Genomic DNA, 13,124 nt, shown 5'->3' on the forward strand with positions numbered 1-13,124 from the left:
CAATGTAAACCTGCAGTGCGACCTGTTGTTTTAACAGCACAGTGTCAAAAATCCTGCTCGACAGGTCTGTTGTGCCATGTGTAACACTTGGAGTGCACTTCAACGTGAAAGAACTGGATGCTAAGACCATTTTTTTGGAGCCCCTGATTGGTTGCTGAAGAACCCTGCTTTTGTCCTACCAGACTTCTTTCTCTATGTTTATTGTGGGTGCAGTGTCTGCTTCAAACTGAATTTTAGTGTTAGATGTGGGACGACACTAGAATTACCACAGTATATTCCCTATTTACACCCCCAGCCTCTGGGCGCAGGTTTAGGTGTAATGAAGAGTTTCACCATCTTGGAAATTTTATTTATTAATTTATTTATTTAGAGTTTTCTATAGCACGAACAAGACCCAGCGTAGGGTGTCAGAGCGCTTTACAGTAGAGTTTCATCAGTTGTTAATGCTTCATACTTTAGAATATAGACATATATACATTCAATAATACAGTTGTCAGGCACAGTTAAAATACATGAACATCTTTGTTCATGATCCATTGTGGAGTGACATACCTAATAAAATATTGTTTCATACGTCATAAAGAAAGTACTTCGGTATAATATATAGATATATATACATTCAGTAATAACTTTGGCAGTTTAAGGATAGCAGGCCTCCCCTATGGTCCTTATGGAAGAAATGTGCTCATATAGTACGATTTTGTTTCCTTTTTGAAGGTTGCAATGGATGTAATTCTTCTGATGTTTGGTGGGAGTGCATTCCAGATTCTCGGTGCTGCTCCTGAGAATGCTCAGTCATGTGTCTTTTTCTTGCAGAAGCGAGCCGGTTTCAAAAGAAAGTCTGATTTGCTCCTGGAAGGTCTGTTACCTCCTGATGGTGTAAGTTTCTGGGCCAGGTAACCTGGAGTTTTGTGGTGAATTGCATTGTGAGTGATACATGCCAATTTGAATTGAATTCTTGCTTCTAATGGCAACCAGTTTAGCATTTTCAGGTGGGGTGAGATGTGGTCGAATTTTTTTGAACCTGCTATCAGTCTTGTTGCTGCATTAAGACAAGCTTTTAATGGAGCAGTTGCGATCTTAGGGAGACCAGCCAGGGTCGTGCACCCATATTCGATCCTTGAAATGACCAGTGCTTGTACTGCTGTTTTAAGATCTGTTTTGCTCAGGAAAGGTTTAAGTTTTCACAAGTAGCTCAGGTGGAACCTGGCATTTTTAGCCATTGCATTAATATGTGCTAACATATTTAGGTTTTTATCTAGGGTAATTCCTAGTGACTTGGTGGAATCTACAATCTTTGGGGTTCAGTTTAGAGCAGTGATAAGTTTGGTCCATTCTGTTAAGTTTTGGTTGCTTTTATGTGGTGTGATTAGTAAGAATTCTGTTTTCTGTGGGTTTAGTTACAGATGATTCTTGGTTAGCCATTGGAGGGTTCTTGATAGTGCATGGTTCATGGTCTTAATGTCTTCTGTTGATTCCACCTTGATGTACAGCTGGGTGTTATCTGCATACATGTGGAAAGCTATGTTTGCTTTTTGTAGTATTTCTGTTAGTGGTTCCATGTAAAGATTAAATATCGCCAGTGAGAGCGTTGATCCCTGTGGAACTCCTATTGTATTATTTGTTGGGCCAGAAAGGGTTTGGTTGACCATGAATTTTTGTGATCTGTTCTTAAGAAAGGAGCTGAACCAGTTAAGGACTGTACCATCTAGGCCCATTCTGTTCTTCATCCGGTCTATAATTTTTTCGTGATTCACCATTGTTGAACACAGATGAAAGGTCCAGCAATATTAGGAGGCAGGTTTCATTATGGTCAAGAGCCAGTAGTGCGTCATCTACGATGTGTAAGATTGCAGTTTCTGTGCTGTGGTTTGGACGGAAACCCGATTGGCAAACATTTAGCAGGTTGAACTCAGACATGTGTCGACTCAATTGTTGTTGGACACATTTTTCCAGGACTTTGGCTAACATGGGGATGTTAGTTACAGGTCTGAAATTGTTTGGCACAGAGGGGTTCTCTGTGGGTTTTTCCAGTAACGGGATGGCTTGTCCAGTTTTAAGGCATGTTGGAATTAGACCGTGGGACAGTGAGGCATTTATGATCTTAGTCCACAATGGGATTAGAAGATGGTTTAAGGAGGGCCAGCATTTTGCAGGTAAAGGATCATTATAGTGGTTGTTGGGTTTAGGCGACGACATGATCTTTGATCTTTGATATGTCTACTTTAAAATCTGACCATCTGGCATTGTTTTTCGGTTTCCTTACTTCTTGTTGAGTCAGTTCTTCGGCCTTCGAATCCGCCGTATTTTCAGTGTCTTCGACTGCTTTTTTTAACTCCTTTTCCAACGAGTCAGCTTTATCTGTAAAGAAGGACGAGAAATCCTCACAATTTAGGCTATTAATGTTGATGGCTGGTGCTACTTTAGCAGATTTATTGGATTGTTGTTTAAGGAGATCAAAGAGTTTCATGGGTCTATAAACTGCACTGTCTAATTCTTTCTTGAAAAAGTCTTTTTTAGATTTAATAATGCTTTTATTGTAAGCCTTCCTCGACTGTCTTAGTAGGGTTAAGTGGGGTGAGGAAGGATGTTGTCGCTATTTGCGTTCTTTTAGTCTCATTGATCTTCTTTTTTCATTAAGGGCATCGTTGAACCATGGGTTTTTGATTTTGTCAGTGACCCTTTTCAGTTTTCGAATGTGATTATATGGTGGTCAGACCAGTCGCATGGTGTGATTACAACTGTTGCGTGGCCCTGCGAGCACTCCTGACGTTTCCTCCAAAGCTGCAAACTCCCAACTCCCTCAGGATTAAGTCAACGCAGTCAAGAAATCAACACTGACTGATTTAACTTCCCCCGAAGGGAAAGGGGAAGTGGACCGAGAAAACAAACATACAACGAATAAAGAAATGTTGTCTTCAGTACTTGTTTTCTCTTGATTGTGCTCCAGGCCGTCAACTGTTTACTTGGTACGTGCTACTGGTTCCACGTATTTTCTGAAGTTACAAGGTTTACCATCAATAACTCACTAAATTAACTCCTTTAAACAGAGATGATTAGGAAAACTCAATTACTGACCATAAACTCTTGCGGCCCTTGTTCACACACTTTTAGCTCAAAGTTACTCAGCGTCATTCTCAAGACCCTTTGAAAATAAGATTTATGTCAAAACATGACCTCACTTAAGAAATGCGTTAGTTATTTAACTGGTTAGTGAACTTAACAGAATTCTTCATGCAAACTCTCGTACCTGAAGTCTTCTGCAATCTCTTCTACATATGGGCAACTGCAGTAGGGCGATAAGAAGGAAAAAACAACTCTTCCCCACAATTACTTTACAGGTTGCCCAACATTAACACCAGCAATCAGTTTTTTAAAACGATTTGTTCTTGCTCATATGTTAACCTCACTCTATTTACATTGAAGCTTCTGATAACCTATTGAACAATTGTTTCCTTGACCTTGCCAAGGTTTATTTCTTAAAATAAGAATCAAGTCTCAATGTCTCTAGCTTCCTACTAACTCCAAGCGCTCAACTTCTATTCACAAATGTTTTGTCTTACCAAGGTTTGTTGTCTTGCCTAGACTGTGCGCCTTTCAAAACCTCTAATTCTTGGCTTCTGCCCTTTTTAAAACAATTACTTGCAGAGTTGTTGTTTTAATTAGTTCAAGGCATAAATAACTAAATTGAAGAATAAGAAAATCTTACTGTCCCTTTTAAAGGTTTTCTGCAAGGACTGGAGTCTCGAACTGCCTTCCGGCATCAGAGAAGGGAAATGCGCTTTTCCAGCTAACTAGCCGATGAAGGAGCGGAGCTTCGTTTTTCAAGAAGCCTCCGCGCTGACACACGATGACTGGAGCCTCGAACTGCCTTCTGACGCCAGGAAAAGGAGAAGCGCAGCCCCAGCTGACTTGCCGGGAAAGGGAGCGGAGCTTCGTTTCTAAAGAAGCCTCCGCATTGACACACGCTGACTGGGGACTTGAAGCGCCCGCAGGCGCACGGAAAGGAAGTGCGTAGCCTCAGCCGGGTCCGCCGTGGGAAAAACAGAAGCTCCACGCTAGAAAAAGAAAGGCGATGTAAAGCGATGGAGAGCGGGGAAAATAAAGGGCTGAAAGCTCTAAGGTTCAGGGGATGACCAAATCACGGGCAGGGGACTCAAAAGGTCTTCAACAGCTGAGCGCGGTCAGAAGCGCTCCTCAGGGAAAACAACTCGAGACGAAGCGCTGACAGTTGGGAAAGGCATCTATTTATAGATGCTCTCCTGTCACGAGAGCCAGCCACGAGGAGTTGCGCGAGCCCTGCCCTCAAGGGGCTTACAGTCTAAACCTCTCAACACAGAAGTCTTTTACATACTTAATTAAACAACAAACATTGTCAAAAACAATTTTAACTCTCTAATTTCACTTCAATTAGATTTACTGGATTAACATGAAGTTATTAACCCTTTGTTTGAAATTAAATATTTAATAATCTTTTACAATGTTTAGACTGCCCATAAACAACCTGCATTATGCAAGACGAGCTGTAACACCCCTAACAACAACGTTCTCTATCGTTTTCTCTCTAGCTAGAATCCAGTCTAAGGTGGATCCTTTAGAGTGGGTAGGGAGATTACATCCTTGGACTAGCGATTGTTCTACCAAGACTGTTTTAAGGATGTTAGTTTGACTATCTGCCTGATCTTTCCAATGGATATTAAAGTCTCCTAAGAAGATATTGTTCCATTGTAGGTTGGAGTTGGTGGTAATGATATCTATTAGTACTTCTATGAATTTGGTCTTTGTACCTGGGGGGTGGTAAAGAGCGTGAACTTTATAATTTTGGTTGTCAACTGATCTAAGTGACATGCCCATGTATTCACAGGATTCTAACGGTTCAGCATGAATTTTTGTGATGGAAATGTTTGATCTGTGAATGCAGGCAATACCTCCACCCCTTCCTCCAATTCTGTCCTGTCTCATAATCTGATAGTTCGGTGGGACTAACAAGTCTAGGCTTGGCGAAGATGAGTCCGATAGCCATGTTTCAGTTAATATGATAAAATCTGTTTCCTGGTTTAGGATGATGTCTGCTATGTCAGCCGCGTGTTTATTTGCTGAACGACAGTTGAGTAGTATACACCATAAGTGTTCATGCTCCTTTATCGTAGCCAAGACTGCTTTTTCAGGCATTAATGTCACATTCTTAAGGTTGTTGGTGTTGGGCCCTCTGTCTTTGGATTGGGAAGTTCGTTCTCCATTCGTTATGATTGTTTCTATTGTTTGGATGTTATTTTCTCCTGTCCTATTGAGTGCCGTGGGAGTGAGTTCATATGACGCGAGTACGGTAAGTTCTGTTTGATGTCGCCATGGGAGTGGACCTATGCTTATCTCGTGTTTCCCTCGAGGTAGCCTGTAGGATTTCCATTTTAGCAAGCCATTTTTCTGATAGGCACAGCAGGTTTTTCATATCTTTAATCGCAGATAGCATAGCTTTGTACGTTTTGCTAGTTAGCGAACTGAGGATAGTGGAGTCCTCATTATTGTGTCCTGGTCTAGTTTTTCCCTCTCCTGAATTGTGATTCGTGCAGGTGGGTTGATGTGTGAATGTTCCTGCGTGATGGCTCGCTTTGACTATCTCTGCAGTTTCTGCGATTGTGTTAGCAAGCTTAGAGCCGGGTCCGCATCTCCCTATGGAGAAGTGTGGCTCACCGGTTAGAGGCGGCAGACCCAGAAGCAGAGGTCGGCCCGGGACCAAGGTTCAATTCCCGACACGGCAGGGTACGGAAACAATGTCAGCGGGCTCGATAAATCTCGCCTCGGTGCCTCTCTAACCATGGGGTCCTACGCTGCAACTCTGGGCAATAGTTGCTTAATCTCCACTACGGTGGCCCACCCGCTGCGGGATGCCTGGCTTTCACCCTGGGGATACCCAGTAGGGGTTATCTCACAGGGAAAAGCCAGGACGGTTTCCCAAGGCAAGCGCCTTGATGCCTTCGGGTGATACATGCGCTATATAGGTCGCAATACATTTACATACATTTATGATGTGTCCCTGTGTGTCCCTTTTAGGGTTATCAGTAGTGTTAGTGTTAGGACGAGAGCAATCCTCAGGAGGAGAGTCGGAGTGTGAGGTGACAGTTAGTCTTTTTTTTGGTGTCTCTACTTTTAACCATGCAGGCTTCTTGATATACTTGTTTGGGCTCCTCGTTAGGTGACATGTCTTTTAGTGATTGGGTAGTAGTTGACTGTTGCGGTTCAAGTGTCCTGGTTGTTTCCTTTTCCGTGTCACTTGATAAGTTGATTACTTGGGGTGATATTAGAGGTTCTCTCCTGTCATTTGTGTTAGACCGATTACCTACTCTATCACTTATGCTAGGTTGCGCATTAGTGGCTTCTTGGAATAAAGGTGGTGGTTCATCATTGGTATTAATATGGTCATCCGACCTAGCTTGATTAGACTGTTGTAAAGCACTCTCTCTGTCAGTTTCCCGTATATCCGGTAGGTTCTCCTGATTGACCGTGGTCATTTGTGGATTGTGTTTTCCCGGGATGGAACTACTGTGACCCTGGTTTTTTAGTGCTGAGAATAGCTCCTCGAAGCGTTCTAGGTCTCTGTTGGCAGCTTGGATGAGCATAGTGCCATTTTTATAACATGAAATGTTAATTGTTGCTCGTAGATAACTAGATGGTGCAATGACTAGTTTAGTTCCATAGGGAATGTTCTTAGATTCCTGAATTTTTAGAGAATTGCTTAGTGTATTTCTCCATCTAGCCATTCTGTTTGTAAAGAGAATTAAATCATTAATGAAGACGCCTTTTTTCATGTTTACTGTAGGATCCAGGATTAACGTTACAGGGTTGCTTCTCAGAATTTTTTGTTTAAAGGTTTTTGACGTGCTTTTTGTCATGCTGGTAGGGTAAATTATTGAGTAGGAGTTCAGTCCTTCTGGTTTTAGGTGGTGAACTGCCATGTTTCAGATTGGATAGGGTGTGTCTTAATTACTGGATAGGGCGTGTCTTAATTACTTAATTAATTACACTTTCCCTAGAGAGACCGAACCAGTGAGAAGGTAAGTGTTCAAGATTTAGTTTTAAATTATAAATAGAAAACTATGCCCCTCAGGTTACGTTTCTGATTTAAGTTATATATAGTAGATTTTGCCCCTACCAAAATGGCTGCCAGAGTAGTATCAGTCTGGAGAGGATTTAAGTCCTTTGTCTTTGTTAGTGTATCAGTCTCCGAGGTAGTCCTTTGCTGATTTCTAATAATTCAGATCATAGTCCATTGTTGCTTTCTATACCTCCCTCTAGCAGTAGTCCTATGTTCACCTCTACGCACAAAATCTTTAGCTGCATGAGCATATTAGACTCACTAGTCCCATCTTAGTGTTCATTCTCTACCATTTTGTGATGTGCTAGACTGCTTTCATCAACTCAGAACAACATTTCTTTCTCAAAATGGTGGCTGAATTAATTAAACTAAGTGTTATTCAGTCTAGTACATATTCCCTATATATATTTCATCTCTTCTACAGATTATTTCCTACCCCTCCCACCAAAGACAGGCAGTCCTAATCTCACCGCTCTGATCTTCCTGCTTGTCCTTGCTAGCGTGGGGTTGAATACAGGTTCTTCTCCGGTAGTTAGTTTGTTAGTTCCTGCCTCGTCTCACGTTGTTTCCCGCAGGCATATAGAATGTCTCTTTCATTTCAGTATTGTCTCCCTGCTGCTGACGGCTCGCTTTGTAGACCCTTTTCTTACTGCCGTGTTATTATATGCTCTGGACGTCTAACCGCGGCTCCGCTGTTTGTTTCTGTGGGCGTTCTCGAGCGCTGGCGGCTGGCGGCTCCCTTTGTAGTCCCGTTTTCGAGCGCGGCTGGGGCTGGAGCTCGGCTTTGCAGCTCCGTATACAGGCTGCTGTCGGCTCTCTGTGTAGCCCCGTTTTCGAGCGTGGCTGGAGACGGCAAAAAGTTTTCCTGTGGGGCAGGGGCCTCTCCTGCGATTTCACCGCAGTTATGGGCTTCTGCAGTTGAAGGCGATTTTGAAGTTCCCGGGCCTTCGCCTCTTCGAGCGCCTTCTCCCAGCGCTATTCTTTCTAATAGAGCGCGGTTTTTCAACGGCTGGGGGGTCACGTCCATGTTCCCTCCGTCAGTTCTCCGCTTTTCACTTTTGCAGCGATTGGCTTTAAGGTTGTCCCACCCCATGGAAAGTGGACTATGTTTCTCTACAACACAGGAAATGTGGACATGCAAGTGTAGAACACTCTTCATTCCTCTCCTGCTTACCCTCACTTTAAGAGTAATGAAGTATTCCGGTCATGACAAGGGGACTTCCCTGTAGTTTCACAGTTTCGTAAGCAAAGTAATAATAATGGTATTTATATACCTCAATCAGGTACCGTAATATTGGACAAGACACAACTCGAGCATAATGATATGTTCCATGGTTGACAACACATAGTGATGATAAACATTACCTACAAGTTGTTTTACAGCATCAAATCCTGCTGATGGAACCAGAGGTTCCATTGGCGATGACCTACTGTATCTAAAATAAAGCACTTACTGTTCATTGGCATCTTTATCGCTCTTCTTGGCTGACTCCTACATTGGTAGCACTTGTGAGGCGTCACTTACTGCGTGACTTCCTTCCACCATACAGTGCATCGCTCCTCCTAGCACAGCATAGCTCCACCATACAGTGCATAGCTCCTCCATACAACTACGGAGCTCCCTCCCCACAGACTTGAACCCCTGGGTCTGTGAGTTGTACAAAAGAGCTCGAGAAGCTGTCCATAAAGAGGTGAGTTGAGCACATGCCATTAACTCTCACCTGCATGTTAAACAGTCCAGTCTCTCTGAGAGAGGTCAGGATGTCCAGTGCCTGCTGGGGTGGACTGTGGATAACATCAGGTTACACCGTCCAGTCTCACTGAGAGAGGTCAGGAAGTCCAGTGCCTGCTGGGGTGGACTGTGGATAACAAGCAGGTCACCTGCTCTAAAGCCAGTAAGACAGCTTGGTTGGTTTATGCACCTGCTGAATATGTGTATGGGGGAGTCTGGTTGAAATCACATCACGCAAATTGCTTCACCTTTAAAAAATTGAACATTTGAAGTACATGGAAATGCAACATCTCACTTACAATCTTATGATGACGTGAGGATACCTCCACTATCACAGCATCAGTGGGTTACACAGCCATTGGCTCTCAATAAATGCTGGGTCTTCAGTTCTTACGGTGGGGGGTCATACCGGATGGTGCCATCATACTGCACGCCTAGTTGTTCTGAGCAACCCCTGAATCAATGCGACAGAACAGTGAACAAGCCATCATTGACAGCCCCTTCTATTTTATTATTCTAAACATTAGTGTGCGATAAATCACTTAAAAACACCTACTTTCCCAAATGAAGGACTTTAACCTGAGCAGGACAATGTGGCTGAAAGTTAAAGGGACACTGTGAGGATTTGGGTGTACTGTATGATATGGCTGTGGGGCTTTATCGTGCCGTACAATCACAAATACCATTGTGGGTCCATTCAGGCTAGTTTACTTAACCTCAAGCCCAACCCTGGGCAGCTGTGGCTGAGAGCAGCAAGACTCAGGAAAGGAACTATGTGTAAAGCATTGAACAGCACCGAACAATGATATAAAGGAATGACACACGAAAGAAAGAAGACACCAATTTATAAAAATAATGTTTTTTTTAAATGAATTTCCAAAGAACTTGTTGACTGAAATCCACCTAAGGGTTCAGGAGATTCGAATTTTAGAAACTAGCATCATGCTTAGATGCAATGGCAAACAAGCACTGGTCAACAAAAACTTTGAAGACTTTTGAAAACTTTAAAACAGTTAGTTTGGCCACTCCGGCTTGGGGTGAGCGACCAATTTCAGCAGGACAGAGGTCTAGGGGACAACAGTGGATATATTGGAAACGTTACCAGTCTTTTATTTTTACCAGTTTTATTTTTTTGGGTAAAATCCGAACTTTACAGGACAACCACCATAGACCTCAATAGAGTGGTCCTCACACTGAGGGATGCAAGAAAAAAGAATCTCAAAGGATGATCCAGCTGTGGTGCGGTTGACAGGAGGGGGTGCTTTGTGGGCCCTCCTCGGTCCACTGGTGGAGTGGGACAAACTCGGCCACAGAGATTGGGATCCCTCAAAGACCTCTATGGTGCAGTAGCAGGCCAGCCAATGCCTGGCTACTGGTCGATCTGTGCCATGGTTGGATCGAAATCCTTAGGTGGGGGCTAGTGCCGCGTGGGTATGACAAATCCAGACTCAGATAGCACTTCCGGGTCAAGCAGTCGCCGGTGCAATGTTTGGCTATCTTGGATTTGTCCTCTTGGGTGTCTGGTGACTGGTAGTAGCAAACCTTTTGCGGTGGCAACCAACTTGTCGGTTTGGGCTACTCCAGCTCTTGATTCCCTGGAGCTCGTTCCAGAAGATTAGCTGACTCATGTTTGGAGTCACTGCTGTAGGTTAGGGCTGGGAATAAACTTTTTCCCCAGCCCAGAGCCCACGGCACAGTTAAATCAATTGTCAGGTGAACGAGGCAGGGCTCCCCCAATTTCTTATTACTTTTTGTCATAGCTATGCTCCCTCTTGTTTGTCACATGCAGGCCAGACGGATCACTGACAGAATATCGACCTACAGAAACATCAACGCTGGAATATCGAAGGCAAGTATATCGACACCCCATCTACAACATGGTAAGAACAAAAATATCGAAAACTTAATATCGATGTTAAAAATATCGTAATAAAAAAAAGTAAAATAAAGTAAATAATACTTATAAATAAAATAAACATATTTAATAATGTTCAAAATTAATAAACAATACATATTTAATAATAAAACTATAATTAAAAATATACATAAAATATATAATATATACTTCCTTAATAGTAATTTGTAATAATTATTTTAATTACTTATAAATTATTTAAAAAATACTACAAATTACAAATACATCTACACACATGAAATAATAACATAAATAAAAATAAATAATTATATTTAATAAATAAAAAAAAAAATTATACTTTTAAAGTTAATTAAATACAACATTATCTAAAATAATACAAAATATATTAAATACATAAATAAATAAAACTACTATTTAAAGTTTAAAAAAACTACAGTAATGAAAACATTGGATAGCGTAGAACGTAAAATTACAATTCCCACTCCAGAAAATTCAACAGTAGAGAAAGTGTTAAATAGCGTAGGAGTAAAAATTACTATTCCTACTCCAGAGATTGCAACAGTAGGAAAAACGTTGGATAGCGTAGGGGTAAAAATTACTATTCCCACTCCAGAGAGTGCAACAGTAGGGAAAACGTTGGATAGCGTAAAGGTAAAAATTACTATTCCCACTCCAAAGAGTGCAACAGTAGGGAAAGCGTTGGGCAGCGTAGGGGTAAAAATTACTATTCTCAATCCAAAGAGTGCAACAGTAGGGAAAGCGTTGGATACCGTAAGAGTAAAAATTACTATTCCCACTCCCGAGAGTGCAACCGTTGGGAAAGCGTTGGATAGCGTAGGGGTAAAAATTACTATTCCCACTCCAGAGAATGCAACAGTAAGGAAAGCGTTAGATAGCCGGTGGGTAAAAATTACTATTCCCACTCCAGTGAGTGCAACAGTAGGGAAAGCATTGGATAGCGTAGGGGTAAAAATTACTATTCCCACTCCAGTGAGTGCAACAGTAGGTAAAGCGTTGGATACCGGGTGGGTAAAAATTACTATTCCAACTCCAGAGAGTAAAACAGTAGGGAAAGCGTTGGATAGCGGGTGGGTAAAAATTACTATTCCAACTCCAGAGAGTAAACCAGTAGGGAAAACGTTGGATAGCATAGGGGTAAAAATTACTATTCCCACTTCAGAGAGTGCAACAGTAGAGAAAGCGTTGGATAGCGTAGGGGTAAAAATTACTATTCCCACTTCAGAGAGTGCAACAGTAGAGAAAGCGTTGGATAGCGTAGGGGTGAAAATTACTATTCCCACTCCAGAGAGTGTAACAGTAGGGAAAACATTGGATAGCGTAGGGGTATAAATTACTATTCCCACACCAGTGAGTGCAACAGTAAGGAATGGGTTAGATAGCATAGAAATTAAATATAACATACTTATAAATAATTTTTGTATTTAAAATGAATAATAATTTCAATTTTAAACAACTCAACATCATTTACAAATACCTATTAATAATTATTGAATAATTAATTGACAATAAAGTAACAATAAATACCAATAAATATTAATTAATAAATATTAGTTACCAAATAATATTTTTTTTCCAAAAAACAACATATTAATTAATAAAAAATGATTAGCAATTAAAATAATTAAACAATAACATTATTTTTATACCAAAAAATACTTTTTTTAAAACATGAATTACCAATTATTAAAGTAAATCCAATTAAAAAATAATAATTACCAATTAAAAAAATGTATTACCAATTAAAAAAATTAAATACCAATTAAAAAAATAATTACCAATTACAAACATTAATTACCAATTAACAAAATTATTACCAATTACAAACAATAATTGCCAATTCATTTTTTATTAACAATTAAAATATTTAATTGCCAATTATTAATTAATATTTTTTTATAATTATGAATACCAATAAATAAAAATAGATCATTACTTAATTACAATTAAAATACGTTCCACCCAATTCCCCTATAAACCCACCACCCTCTACAGAACTTAAATGCAAAAATTGATTAAAATTAATTTATAACTCCTAAAAATTATTAATTAATTTACTATTATTAAATTACTTCCCACCCTATTCCCCTATAAACCCTCAACCCGCTCCGGTACTAAAACATAAAATTTACTTAAAAATAACATTGTTAATATATAAAAATAGTACACATATAATGTAAAACAAGTAAAATACCTAACAAAAAAAATATAACACATACATATTAAATCTATACTAATATAATAAAGAGAGAGCCCAAACCTTTGAGGCGGGTAATCTCAGGAACCACAGCACCAATCACAACACCCAATACAGCGTTGGAAAGAGCAGTTGCAGCAGAAGGACATAGGCTAGGCAGACGCCCACCATACACATTTAAAAGGTAAAAGAACCGTGCCAGCAAAGT

At 40.6% G+C, this 13,124-nt stretch overlaps 1 pseudogene; it reads right to left on the reverse strand.

Annotated features, from left to right (window-relative positions):
* Positions 1–13,124, reverse strand: part of LOC144763056 (uncharacterized) — an 875,608-nt pseudogene that overhangs the window by 582,525 nt on the left and 279,959 nt on the right.

This window comes from Lissotriton helveticus, chromosome 6, assembly GCF_964261635.1.
Source record: "Lissotriton helveticus chromosome 6, aLisHel1.1, whole genome shotgun sequence".
In the NCBI taxonomy this organism is placed as follows: domain Eukaryota; kingdom Metazoa; phylum Chordata; class Amphibia; order Caudata; family Salamandridae; genus Lissotriton; species Lissotriton helveticus.